Source organism: Mirounga angustirostris, unplaced genomic scaffold, assembly GCF_029215605.1.
Source record: "Mirounga angustirostris isolate CCGP_5_RB_7025 unplaced genomic scaffold, mMirAng1.0.hap1 SCAF_14, whole genome shotgun sequence".
Taxonomy (NCBI): domain Eukaryota; kingdom Metazoa; phylum Chordata; class Mammalia; order Carnivora; family Phocidae; genus Mirounga; species Mirounga angustirostris.
Window position 1 is genome coordinate 19,274,190 of NW_026991722.1, and position 14,867 is coordinate 19,289,056.

Below are 14,867 nucleotides of genomic sequence, written 5' to 3' on the forward strand. Positions count from 1 at the left end.
ATAGCGATGCTGAGTTCAAGAAGCCTGTTAAATATATATATTTTTCCTGATTTTATATATATATATATATATATATATATATTCCACACTGTATGATTTCATGTGCATAAAATTCCAGAAAATGCAGACTATGGTGGCAGAAAGCAGACTGTTGGTTGCCTGGGCCTGGAGGTGAGAGATGGGGGGTGAGGGGCAGGGAGGAGGGGAGCATATATAACATAGGGGCATGAAAAAAATTAGGGGGTGATGGAGATGTGCATTTCTTCATTGATTTCATGGGTATATATGTATGTCAAATTGTATACTTTAAGTATGTGCTGTTTACCAAATGTCAAGTACTCCTCAATAGAGCTGTCTTTTTAAGTATGAAAAGGCCAATTTTTCACCAAATAAATAAGTAATATTGTGAACAATTTTGCTTAGTGCTTTCTCATTTCTTCACCACAACAATCCAGTAAGCTGAACAGTCACTGAGCTGGATACTGATTATTTTTATTGTATCACGGTTATATTTTATTATTACATTATTGTTCCTATGTAATATATGATGAAATCAGAGGCTCAGGGGGATTACTTTGCCAGTGTCAGATAACCTTTATCAGCAAACACAATGTAGAAATCCTTAGAAGCGAATCAAATAAAAGACAAACCTGATTTTAGTACAATCATCCTCAAACATTTCTATTTCTGCCCCTTACAATCCCTTCACACAGCCTAAGAGGTTCTCACTAAACTCAAGAATCCCCATCACTCTGAATTCCCAATCTTCCCGGAAATGTAAGGTAATATCATCTCAGTCTTCCCTGTCCCTGCATTAGCTACTGAGCACTTGAAATCTATGTGGCTCATCCCCATTGAGATGAGATGTAGTATAAGATACAGCCCAGAGTTTAAAGATGTAAATATCTTGTTAATATATTTCACATTGATTACATGTTGAAATTATAATATTTTGGATATATTGAGGTAAATAAAATATATTATCACATTAATTTCAGTTATTTATCTTCATTTTTTATATGTGGTTCCTAAAATATCTTTAATTACACATGCCTCACATTATATTTCTACTGGACAGCACTGATCTAAATCATACAAAGCAATGGTATGCCTTTCATTATGACAATTTTAGAAAATAATGAACCTGAATTTTAACCATGTGCTGTCTAGCTTCAAGTTTGGAAGAGGGTGGAAGGCTCTAAGTAGGATGCCACTGGGAGAATCTAAGGGGATACCTGAAGAAAAATGGGCCAAGTGAGGCAGAATAATAGATGGTGATTAGAAAGAAAAGGGGACAGAGTTGGTCATGAATTCATAGTAGGTGGTGGAAAATATTCAATCCAAATTGTTAAGATCAATTTTATAAGTCAAGGCTGTTCTTGTGCTAGACTGCTTTGGGGTACAATGCTAGAGTTTTGGTGCATCAAGCTCCAATGGGTTTGTGGCAGTTTTGAAAGATGAGCCAACCCAGGGTTGTCTGGACCCAACCAAAGTCTTATCTGGGTAACTATTACTAAAGCAAGAGTTGAGGCAGTAGCTACAGTTTTTGACCCTGTGGATTAAAATCTTGATCTCCTCAAAGTCTTTGCCTCATGCCAGACTCTTGTGCACCAAACTGCTCTCTCTACTTCTCTTATTTCTCAGTCAGCTAGAGCTCTGCCACATTGTTTGGATTCATGTGAGTGTCAGGGAATCTTGGAATCCCTTCTTGGGCTCCCTGTGCTAACACTTCACATAAGTCCCATAGGTGATTGAGTTGCATGGTACTGGCAGAATTGCTGCATTCCAGGACTCGTAGGTAGTGCTCAGTTCTCTTATATTAATTCCAGCTCATGTAAAATACCATTGATATTGCAAAGCATGGCAAATGTCACAAAAGGCAGAGCCAAGTCTTGCAATAAAATTGTGCTGTCCCAGACTCTTTCCTCTGGAATGCCTCATGCTGCCATGTCAACCACCTCCTTAGCTGTAATCTTTCCATCTTGATGGATATCTTCCTGTTGTAGCTGTTAAGGAGTCAATATATGGTATCCTTTTTATCCTTTTGACCACCTTCTGAATTTGGAATCGATGGAAAAACAGACCCAGGACAGATGGTGAGAGAATGTGGCTTTAGATTAGAGGCCCAGAAATCTCCCCAGTACTTCACCCTTGAATGAGAGAGACACCCACACAATCGCCAGTAGAGCAGGATAGCAAAAGGCCTACTCCCAGTGTAGTGCATGAATGAGCAGACCAGAGTGCAAATATCTCGTGGCATCCTCCAAGGAAAAGAGAATCCAAGAAGGCATTGAGCTGAGCATGCTCAGTAATGTCAATCAAACTTAAGAAAGCTGCAGGAGAAGGCATGGGAAGAAAGACAAGTTACTCCAACAGAAGACCCTTTGCATAGAAACATTAGGCCAAGAAAATGAATATCCTCCCCATCCCTGCCCCTACATGAATGTATTTTCTGCATATCGTCAAAGATGTGACAGATTTTACTAAACATTTTTGTCAGTACTTGGCATATAGACCTGTAGAATGTACTTTTCTTGATGCAAGTCCTATTCATTCATTCCAAAAATATTTGATCAGTGCCTATTACAGTCTAGGCAATGTTCTAGGTGAAGAAACAGACAAATCCAACCTTCATCGAGCTTATATTTTAGCAGGGATATTGATAAATAAATAAATAAATAAATAAATAAATAAATAAATAAATAAAACATAGGGTACTGAAGATAGAGATAAGTGCTGTTAAGAGCAAGAAAGCAAACAAGGGATGAGCGTAGAAATATTTTCAGTAATTTTTTAAGATTTTATTTATTTATTTATTTATTTATTTATTTATTTATTTGAGAGAGAGAAAGTGAATGAGAGAAAGAGAATGGCAGGAGCGGGGCAAGTGGCAGAGGGAGAAGCAGACTCCTCGCTGAGCAGGGAGCCGGATACCCCATGCTGGACTCTGATCCCAGGACCCTGAGATCAGACCTGAGCCGAAGACCGATGCTTAACCAACCAACTGAGCCACCTAGGTGCTTAGAGCATGGAAGCTTTAATATCAAATAAAGAGATTAGCAAAGTCTCCCTGCAAAGGTGACACTACAATAAAGGCTGATGGAGGTAAGGGAGGGAGCCTGCAGATATCTGGGGGAAAATGTGCCAAGCAGAGTAAACCGCAAGTGCAAAGGCCCTGGGGGTGCATATCCCATATGCTGGAGGCAAACGCAAAGATGTGAGAGTGGCTGCAACAGAATGAGTAAGGCAAGTTCACACATCATCTCTGTCTTCAAGGTTAATTCATGTCCATGGCATATTACTCTTGCCTGTTCCTGAGTGTATTTTAAAGTTCAAACTCTTAATCGTTCTATTACAGCTCTTGGGTTCGCAGCTGCAACGTTCTTCAGTACCACTCACAAGTCACACAGAAGCCATACATACATTCACCATAGCGGCTCTGAACCTGCCTTCCAGCCCCCAGTGCTTGACAACTCCTGGAAGGCAGAGCATTCCTCTGAATCCATCAAGTACTCCGCACACACCTTTCAGAAAGAAAGTACTCAGTGTATGTTTAATGAATGACACTTCTAGACTGTTGCCTCAAAGAATTTCATGAAAATGCTCTGGAGATGTCTCTGGACTTCTCTTCAATATTGCGTATGGGTTTTTCCAGTGACAGTGGTTTTCTTTAGAACACAATGCTGACTGTAGACCTAGTTAGTTTATACTGAGCACGGCAGTCTCCCACCTTTTTGTGATGTAGTTGCTGGCACTTGCATACACTAATGTCCACACCTCCTACTCCCCACCATCCCCCATTGGCTTCACACCTCTTTATTGAGTGTGTATGAGAGTGTCTCAATGAATCACATAGACCCTGACCTCTGGAGTTTATCTTCTAAAGGAAGGAGGAGGGACACTGTCTTAGTTGTCATTATTCCCATAGCCCATGGCCCAGGGCTTTCTTTGCCTATCATGATCTATAAAAACAAGTCACAGAAGAATTTTCTGGAACCAGAAATAAATGGGCTCATCTCTTTGACTCTCTAAATGGCTCAAATAGACTAACCAGAATTAGTCAAATAGACGAATCAGTTACATACCTCAATGTCTTCCTCTAAAACATATTGAAGGTCCATATTGTGGAAACATGGTGGCTAGATGCTAGATGGGTCTAATTTTCTCCATGCTTTGTAAATCTTTAACACTACTGTGGGTGGGAGTTTAAGATAGACAAGTTTTGGGCTTATGGGGAAAATGATTTATCATGACTGTGTCATAAATTGCATTGCTAGTAAGTCGTAGGCTGAAAAATATCAGTATATCAAAAACCTCTATAATGTTATCAGGAGAAGAAGATGGATTTGGGGAATTTTCCTAAAGTGCTTGAATTAATATTATCTTTTTGTGGTATATGAAATTTTGCTAACAGCCCTGCTGATTTTCCATTAAGGGTACAGTGAAATGGAGTGCATGGCATACCACTTTCATTCGTAGATCAACAGTGGACACAGATTTGTAGTTTTTATCAGCGTTAGCAGGGCTAAGCACATTTGTTCACAAGTATTAGAAACCAGCACTTGAATGAAAAGCTGGGCAGGAAAATAGTATTTGTGTAGTGAAAATATAACTGAAGTATGTACACAGTCCACACCTATGGCATATTATATATTCTGTGCTGATGTTAACCTACATTGAAAAAAATCTTGGCAGGTTCTTTCCTTGAGTTCATTCCTTAAATTGAATTACACATATTAAGTCTTTATGATAATTATTGAGAGGATGATAGCTTTTTGTATCAGTGACAACCTTCCCATGATCTATCTGGTGCTGAGATTGTGAGATTGCTCAATTTCTAAAAACTAGGAAATGAAACTTGTGAATAGTGACATATAAAAAGTTTTTTTTGGACAGACCTAGGATTAGGACTCAAAGCATTTAATTCCAAAATCCTTATTTAATCTCTTGGAGAATAGATTCTCTTAGGTTTGTCCTGGTGATTCTTTGAGGACAAAATTTGCCAAAGAAAGGCAGCCAGAAGCACGGTTAAGTAGAAATTAGTTGCTTTTTGAATCGACTGTCCTTTTAACATGGGAGAAATCCTCACCAAATCTTACAATATTTTTCTTATAATTTGTTGGAAAATTTATCGTAAAAATCCTGCATCAAATTAAATCGATCACTTGACCTTCTAACCTTGGAGAATAACACATTTTTATCAGACATTTGGTCAGACAGTCAAAAATATTTCCATTGGTTTACAGGTCTCCCTGGAAGATGAGAACAAATTCTAGTGTGTCAGTGATTTTTTCTTAAAATAAGAGCATATAAAAAAATACAATACTTGGGAAATGAATAAAATATGAACTTAAAATTCATCATGTCCCCCAACAATGAGGAAATTTGGCATAAATACTCTCACCTCTGCTCATTGTACCTACAGTGCTATAGATATTGCTGAACATATGGCACATGATGTCACCCACTGTTCTCATTCCCCTTCCCTCTGAGGCATGCAGACCAGACCCCATCAGTATTTCTAGAGAAAATAATATAATTATATCAATTTACTGGATTTTGATGTGTGAGAAATAAATTAGGTAGCACTTCCCTAGGAAGAGGAGTATATGCAAACAATGTTATTGAGTGAACATTATGAATTAATTTAATTGTTACAGTAGATAAATATTATCTAGTATTTCAATTTTCATCTATCCACTAAAAGAATACCTTTGAATAAATATGATTTTAATCAGGACCAAGCCTGGATTATTGGTTTATTTCTAGCCTAGATTTTTTTTTTTGCTTAGAAAATATTTACCCTGTGTAAGTTATAGGTGTTACCTGTTGTTTGGAGTGAAGATTTTGCAAAAGCATCTCAGACCTTTATTCTCCAAACGATGGAGTGACAAAACCATTCTTCAAATGAAAATATTGCCTGTGTACCTGAAATCAACATGACACTGTATGTTAACTGCACTGGAAAACAAAACAAAATAAAATAAAATAAAATAAAATAAAATAAAATAAAATAAAATAAAATAAAATAAAATCAGTGGGGGAAAAAAAAGAAAGAAAATATTGCTTGTAAAGCACATTGCTGGCCCCACCTCAGAGTTTCCAATGAGGAGGTATGGGGTGAGGCCCCAAGATCTGCATTTCTAATGAGGTCCCAAGTGACACTGTGCAATTGGTCTGGGAACCACTTTTTGAGAACCACTGCTCCCAAAGACAGCAGAGCAGAGCTGAAGCACAAATGTGTGCAGGAATGCAAACCTCAGTTTCAACTGTGACCACCACTTCTCAGCTCTGTGGCTTTGGGTAAGTTATTTAATCCTCTGCACCCATATTTCTTCATGTGTGAAATGGGAAGCAATGATATCTGCCTCATCAGGTTTTGGGGTGTGTGTGTATGTGAGACTCTGTGTGTTCGTGTGTGTATCTGTATGTAAGTGTGTGGAAAATGCATATGTCACTGGTATGATTTGCTACACCAGCTTGGAGTACTAATGCAAGTCCATCTCTTTTATGTTTCCAATTAATCATTCATACCTCCATATGTTCAATTTAGATAGATTTCCAATCCCTGTCACTTGAGACCTCTTCCTTCCCCAAAAAAGGCGCCCAGGGAGTTTGCTCTGTCTAAAGGGCCAATGTCCCTCCCCATTCTAGAATAGAGAATTGGACAATCTAATCACTCCATTGGCCTTTTTTTTTTAAGATTTTATTTATTTGTTAGAGAGAGAGAGAATGGGCGAGAAAGAGTGAGCAAGGGAAAAAGCAGGGGGAGCAGCAGAGGGAGAGGGAGAAGCAGGCTCCCTGCTGAGCAAGGAGCCTGATGCGGGACTCGATCCCAGGGCACTGGGATCATGACCTGAGCCTAAGGCAGACGCTTAACGGACTGAGCCCCAGGCGTCCCTCCATTGGCCCTTTTACTTCTGCCCTGCCACACGATGTCACCACTGAAAACTCAGCTCACACCCCAGGTGGAATTGTTTCAACTGCACAACGCCCTGATGGACCAAATTCCTTTGCACAGTGGAGTGCCCCAAATTTGAGCTCCAAGATTGCAGCTCGTTTAGTTCATATTCATTGCTTCAGGCATTTTCCCCAAGTGTGTCACCATGCCTGGGTGATACGGTATGGCGGACTTTCAGCCTTGGCCACATGCTGTGTTAATACCAGCTCCCTACAAAGCCCCTGCCCAACCTCCACACCTTGCAATGGTGTCAGGATTACCAGTTTTGTCTCTCCCTTTCATGACAAATGCCCCTCCAGGTGCCCTTTCCAGAAATCCCAGCTGCCCTCATGTGGACAAAGCCTGTGTAGCTGAAAGTTTCTAATAACTAAAAAGTGAGAGGGGCTGGGATCTCAGTTGTTTTCTGCCAAGATGGGTCCTCAAACTTGTGCCAATCTACCTCCCTCAAGGGTCTGCCTTTTGCGACTTCACCAGCCATCACCACTTCTACTTCTCTCCATTCCCATGGTTCCTGCTGGAGGAGTCCCACCACGAAGTAGGCTGTCCCTAAATGGTAGACTTTAGAATGTCCCCCAAACTTCTAATGCCACTCTATTTTCCAATGTGATAAAATGGGGCTCCCTACAACTGAGGTCATTGCTGTTCCTTTGTAGAAATTGGTTTTTCATCTATTGGTTGCTGGAGATGCTGGGGTTTCCTTATCCCCTTCCTTAGGGACATCATGTCCTGCCATATCCCCTGCCATTCTGCTCCCCCTCCCAAATCCCTGTATTCTTTTACCCTGCTGACACTGGTTCGGCAATACTTAGAAAGCAAAGACCCTCTTTGTCCTGCTTTGACAATCTGGACCAGAGCCAGCTCCAAGCAGGCCTCCAGCACTCCTATCTTAACCCTTCCTTAACCTCCCAACAGAAGGCCCAGCAAGGCCCATCCTACCCACACCAGAGGAAGAAAAAAAGAGGAAGATGAGGAAAGGAAGGAAACTTGCCTCCACCCCCACTGAAAGCCTCCCAGTGTGTGACCTTGACACATATCAGAGCTAATTCTTCAAGAATTCTGGGGTGGGGTTAGGAGCATAGCAGAAAAAGGGAAGAATCTGCCTGAAATAAATTGATGAAGTGGCAGAATTAAAACCTTCCCTTAGTATTTATGTGCACAATCTTTGTATCTACTGCTTTTTGAAAGCTATTGTTAAGATATAGCACAATAATTATCCAGTCATTCAATAAAGATGTGACCAGTGTCTGTCCCATGAAAGGACCTGTTACTTTGTATGCACTATAGACAGACTCAGGAAGAATGACAAAAAAGTGTCAACTCTTCCCAAGCTTTTGCTTTCAAACGACATGACATCCCATACTAGAGAGCTCCAAGGACACAGCCCTTGTGGCATGGACATCAGCGGGGACAATTCGAGCTTCTGAATGATGCGCAGAGTAAGAAGACCATTCAGCGGTACCGTATTCCCTCTTAACCAGGGCTTCATGTTCCACCGTGTCGGTCACACACATCCCGCCTTTCCTCGCGCTCCGGGAGCAGGGGGGTTTCCTCCTGCCACACGGTCAGAAGGTCGACAGTAACCTGACACTACGTCCCGTGCCTCATTCACCCACCTCCTCTCTTCACCTCTGCTTTTTGACGTCTCATAACGTCACAAGAAGGGTGAGTACAATGGGCACTTTGAGAGTGAGAGGGAAAGTACCTTTACGTAACCTTTATTACGGTATATTGTGTTTTTTAAAAGGATTTTATTTATTTATTTGAGAGAGAGAGACAGCGCGTGCGAGAGTGAGAGGGGGTGGGGGAGGGGTAGAGGGAGAAACTCTGGGCAGACCCCCTGCTGAGCCCGACACCCTGAGCCCGACATGGGGCTCAATCCCCAGACACTGAGATGATGACCTGAGCTGAAATCAAGAGTCAGACACCTAACGGACTGAGCCACTCAGGCGCCCCTACAGTATATTGTTATAATTATTCTATTTTATTATTGTTGTTGTTCATCTCTTACTGTGTCTAATTTATAAGTTAAACTTTATGGTAGGTGTATATGCATAGGGAAAAACATAGTATATATACGGTTCCATACTATCTGCAGTTTCATGCATCTACTGGGGGTCTTTCTCTCTCACTCTCAAAATATCCATTGTACTCACCCTTCTTGTGACAATATGAGACTGGGGGTTTTGGAACGGATCCCCCACAGATAAGGGGGATGACTGTACAAGCCAGGAATCCGAGAAAGTGCTTTTTCCGTAGGAGGAATTATCTCCTATGTTGTGCTTTCCAAATGGAGATGATCTCCTGGCCTCCTGAATAACATACACTCTTTGTAATTTTTTTCCTGGCCGTAGGGATGGTGAGGATCTGCTTTGCATTCTAGGTACCTGTCTTCCTGTAGGACTGACAGCAGGCCTTTTGAAAATGGGTTAACCAGCAGCAGGGGTACAACCAGTGGTTATGAAATAGAACAATGTTCACTATTAATTTATAGACAATAGTGAATAGTTAGTGCCTACTTGCTCCATGTATTATAACTATCTATAATTAGAAATATACATAGAAATATATTCTGAAATTGATAAATATATCAGATATTTCAGAACATATATAGCTCTCTAAAGCAGCATAAGCTAAATAATAAACAATAGTGATACCTAATGTAATATTTAAGTAACAATTCATAAGTTACAGTTTTGTAGGTCTTTACAATAACTCCATAAAGTAAATAAAATGACCCTCATTTTTAGATACGAAGAAACTGTAGTTCTAAGAAATTTGGAGGTTTTTCTAGAGCAGTGGTTCTCACTCTAGGGAATGAGTGACTTTGCTTCCTGGGGAACATTTGGTAATGTCTGGAGACATTTTTGTTGTCACAACTCAGGGGAGCGTGAGGGGGAGCTGCTATTGGCCCTTGGTGGGTAGAGGCCATGGGTGCTTTTATTTATTTTTTTGTTTTGTTTTGTTTTTAAAGATTTTATTTTATTTATTTATTTATTTGAGAGAGAGAGAGAGAGCACATGAGATGGGGGAGGGTCAGAGGGAGAAGCAGACTCCCTGCCGAGCAGGGAGCCCGATGCGGGACTCGATCCCAGGACTCCAGGATCATGACCTGAGCCGAAGGCAGTCGCTTAACCAACTGAGCCACCCAGGCGCCCCCCATGGGTGCTTTTAAACATCCTACAGAGCACAGAACCATCTTTCACATCAAAGAATTATCCAGCCCAAACGTCAATAGTGCCAAGATTAAGAAAACCTTGTCTAAGTCTGGGGAGGGTATGTGCTCTGGTAAGCGCTGTGAATTGTGCAAGACTGTTGAATCTCAGATCTGTACCTCTGAAACAAATAATGCAATATATGTTAAGAAAAAAAAAAGAAGGTAGCGGGAGGGGAAGAATGAAGCGGGGGAAATCGGAGGGGTGGACGAACCATGAGAGACGATGGACTCTGAAAAACAAACTGAGGGTTCTAGAGGGGAGGGGGGTGGGAGGATGGGTTAGCCTGGTGGTGGGTATTGAGGAGGGCACGTTCTGCATGGAGCACTGGGTGTTATGCACAATGAATCATGGAACACTACATCTAAAACTAATGATGTAATGTATGGGGATTAACATAACAATAAAAAAATGAAAGTAAAAAAAAAGAAAAAAAAAGAAAACCTTGTCTAAGATCACACAGTTGGTAAGATCTGAACTCAGTTTTATTATTCTTAATCCAGTCTTTTTTCTATTATCCCAAAGTGGAAAGTTTCATCTTGAATTGAATGGAGAACCATAGTCTATTACATTTTACATTGTGCTCATTTTCATTTCTCTTTTTCTTGAGCTTCTGAGAAAGAGTAGAAAGTATACCTTTAGTAGACAAGGAAATGTTGCTACATAGTATAAAATTGTTGCCAGTGAAAATGGATTTCAGCATAATCCCCTCCCCACCCCCGCCCACTCCCACCCACCTTTCTAAATTCATCTAACTCATTGTATCTGCGATGACAGTGTTTTGGACTACAAAGGGTGATACAATTTCACTATCTCCCCCAAACTAACACTGAGATAGGAAACATCTAGAACCATGCAGGAGAGATGGGAGGCAGGAATAAATGATTGATTAACGCGTGTGTGAGTTCTCAATTATTGATGGTAATGGCCCGTGGATGTAATGTGGTTTGCCAAAGCTGGTGATAACCCAAAAGTAATTTTTACTGAGATTTTGGAATACAAAACATTTTTTAAAGGAGAGTCATCTATCTAATAATTACTTTAATTTTGAGGTAAGCTACTATAACAGTTATTTTTTAATTCCCTAAATACACATCATTGTGAGGCAGGAGAGGCATCCAAGAATGTGCTAGTCAGCAGGGGATGCCAACAAAGATTACAACCTGGAAAGGATTAGCAAAGCAATGACTAAAAAAGCTGTGGTACAGTCATACCATGGCCTGGGGCAAGAGAGTTAAGGCCATGGACAGCCTGGATTCCAATCCTGCCTCTGGATATCTACTAAATTTAGGATCATGAGCAAGTTACTGAATTTCTCTGTACTTCAGTTTACTCAACTATAAAACGGAGTCCACATACCACCTACCTCATATAGTGTGGTCCTGAGAACTAAATGTATTTAAAGATGTGCTTGGTACACATTAAGTGTGATAATACTATATATTTCCTATATTATGCAGGCATTAACATGAATCAGGCAAACCTATGTATAGTGATGTGAAAACATGGCATGATATACTAAGGGAAAAAAGGAAAGGAAAGGAATTCAAATAATTATAGCACTGTCCCATTTATATTTTAAAACCCCTGATGACTAGATAGGTTAGTTATGGATAGCATAGGGAGTAAGAACTTAAACTTTTTTTTTTTTTTCAAAGAGAGTTTACAATCACTTCTTGGTCAGGAAGTGGACCCAGATGGCCACTCTGAAACAGATCTACTTTTCTCGGTAATGGACTGTAAGCCTAGGAAACCTGGTTGGAACAAGGGCAAGAGAGTAGAAGGATCTTTTAAGTTTCCAACAAAAATTACCACTTCTAAGAGTCCTTGGTAAGCATAGCTGGTCACTTGGGAAGAGGAGAGCAAGTTGAATGTGGTTCATTGAGCCTTCTGAGAGGATAGGGATCTTACCTGCTCCTTCCTTTTTCAGAGTAGGATGGTTAGAACCTCTCTGTCTGCTGTGTTAGAACTGTCATGTCTGAAGCCTGATGGGAGGAGTATGTTACAAGACTTCCAGAGTGGAATGTTCCCCAAGGGAAAAGAAGCTTGGTTGGGTGGCAAAACCTAGATACTCTAGTCTAGGAAACATGGGGATGACCACCTCTGCCAGGTATGGCTGAGGTAAGAAGCCCATTTGGACCAGCTTCCTTGGCCTGGAAGTCACACATGTGAATATGGGCAAAAGTGTGTATTGTTGGAGCTCACACGTAAGGAGCAGGAATGTGATCTCTGAGAGGCTCCCACCGGCAAGAGCATCATCGTGGCTGTGGATGATGCCATCAGATGGCCTAGGACTGGCTATCAGTAGTGACTCTGGGGCACTCAAAGAAGTCCCAGCAGGAATGGACTAGGCTTGCCAGTTCTCTCTCCTGATTTTTGTAAGTAAAATGGATGCCTTTGATTGAGTAATTACCTAGAGTATGAAGACAATCTGGGGAAGTGGCACATACTGGATTTATCAAAATAGATGTAGATGTGAATGTAGATTAAGTACAGATATATTAAAGATAGATGATAGATTGATGGAAAGATAGGTAGATAGATCAAGAGTTTTTGACCCAAGAAATGGTTTGACCGGGGCACCTGGGTGGCTCAGTCAGTTAAGCATCCGACTCTTGATTTCAGCTTAGGTCATCATCTCAGGGTCGTGAGATGGAGCCCCTCATCAGGTTCTGTGCTGGGTGTGGATGATTCTCTCTCTCCCTCTCTCCCTGCCTCTCCCTGCCACCCATGCACGCGTGCTCTCTCTCTTTCTTAAAAAAGAAACGGTTTGACCTCGTCATGCGTTTGAATTCCTAGCAGTTGCAGAATAGGTGCAACTATTTCATATTGGTTAAAAAATCTGGACATGTGTGTGCATGCGTGTGTGTGTGTGTGTGTGTCTGCACACATGCAACTCAAACGACAAAATCACCATCACTTGGCTGCTTGCAAAGTCATGCATTTGGTGACATGCTGGTAAATGTTTAACATCTAGCTTACTGGGGGGAAGGAGAGGTGAGGTGGGGGCAGAATTCTGATTGTTAGCACTTGCTGATTTCAGTGCTATAAATACTCCTACCTGGTTGATTTCAAGCTATGTGACATCACTGAATGTGGAGTTGGGAAGAATGTGCACAGTGGCCTCTACTGAGCCAGCTAGCTCCAATGCATGGGTTAGAGCATGGGTCCCTTTCCCTCCCCAGATTTGCTAATCAGAACCTCTGGGATTGAAGGTCCAGAGGATGAGTTTTAACAAGTCTCCTGGATTACTGCGAGACTCATGAAAGTTTGCAAAGCATCATGGAAGTCAGCAGGCTCCTAGGTCTCCTGCAGAGGTGCAAGTACAGTCGGTGAGGGCATCCAAACAGGTAGCTTTGTAGAAGCCACAACTTATCCCACGAAAGAGGAGTGTGGGGTAGTTTAGTTTAATCTGGAAACTCATCAGTAAATTTTAAGGCGGAAAGACAAAGAGCCCAAACAATATATAGGAAGAGAAAGCAGCCACAGAAGCAACTGAAATACGGAAGAAATGAGAGTGGAGTTTGCCGGTGGTGCAGTCCTAGAAGACCCAAGGAGAACTGTTCAGAAGTTTCTTGTGGGTGAGCTAAGAAATAAATACAAAAGGTAATCTTTATCAAATCCTATTAGTAGGGGGCGCCTGGGTGGCTCAGTCGGTTAAGCGTCTGCCTTCAGCTCAGGTCATGATCCCAGGGTCCTGGGATCAAGCCCCGCATCCCTGCTCAGTGGGGAGCCTGCTTCTCCCTCTCCCACTCTCCCTGCTTGTGTTTCCTCTCTCGCTGTGTCTCTCTCTGTCAAATAAATAAATAAAATCTTTAAAAAAAAAAATCCTATTAGTAGAACTATACAGCCTAAATTCAATCTGTAAATGGGTAAAACAGCATATGATAAAGTTGATAAATGATAAATGATAAAATTTGTCACTAACCAAAAATAGATTAAAGAATCAAATCAGTAAAATTTAGATCCTCAAAATTTGCTGGGAAAAATTGAACTTGAGAGAAATAATGACCACATTGTTTTGTTTACTGTGAATATATGTATGTGTTATAGTATATTTATTTTGCTTTATTTCATGTTTTTACCACAATGAAAAATAATGCATTTTCTTTTCATTTTAGTATTTTAAAAATTACTTAGTTTTAACTTTTAAAATTCTAAAATGAAAAGAAAATCCATCATTATTTTTTATTGTGATAGAAACCGCATAACATAAAATATACCATCCTTACCAGTTTTAAGTATATGGTAGTGTTAACAAACAACATGCACATTGTAGCGCAGCAGATCTCTAGAAATTTCCATCCTGGAAAACTGAAACTCTATGCTTATTGAATGACTCCCCCAAGCCCCTAGCAATTACCATTCTACTTTCTGTTTTTATGAATTTGACTACCTTAGGTACCTCATAGATATATAATAATCATGCAATATTTGTCTTTTTCTGACTGGCTTATTTCACTTAGCATAATATCCTATGAATCATTCATGTTGTAGAATATGACAGGATTTCCTTCTTTTTAAAGGCTGAATAAATATTACTTTCTATCACATTCTCTTTATCCATTCATTCACTGATGGACATTTAAGTTGCTCCCACCTCTTGGCTATCGTGAGTAATACTGCAATGAACATGGGTGTGCAAATATCTCTTTGAGATCCTATTCCCAGTTCCTTTGGATATATACCCAAAA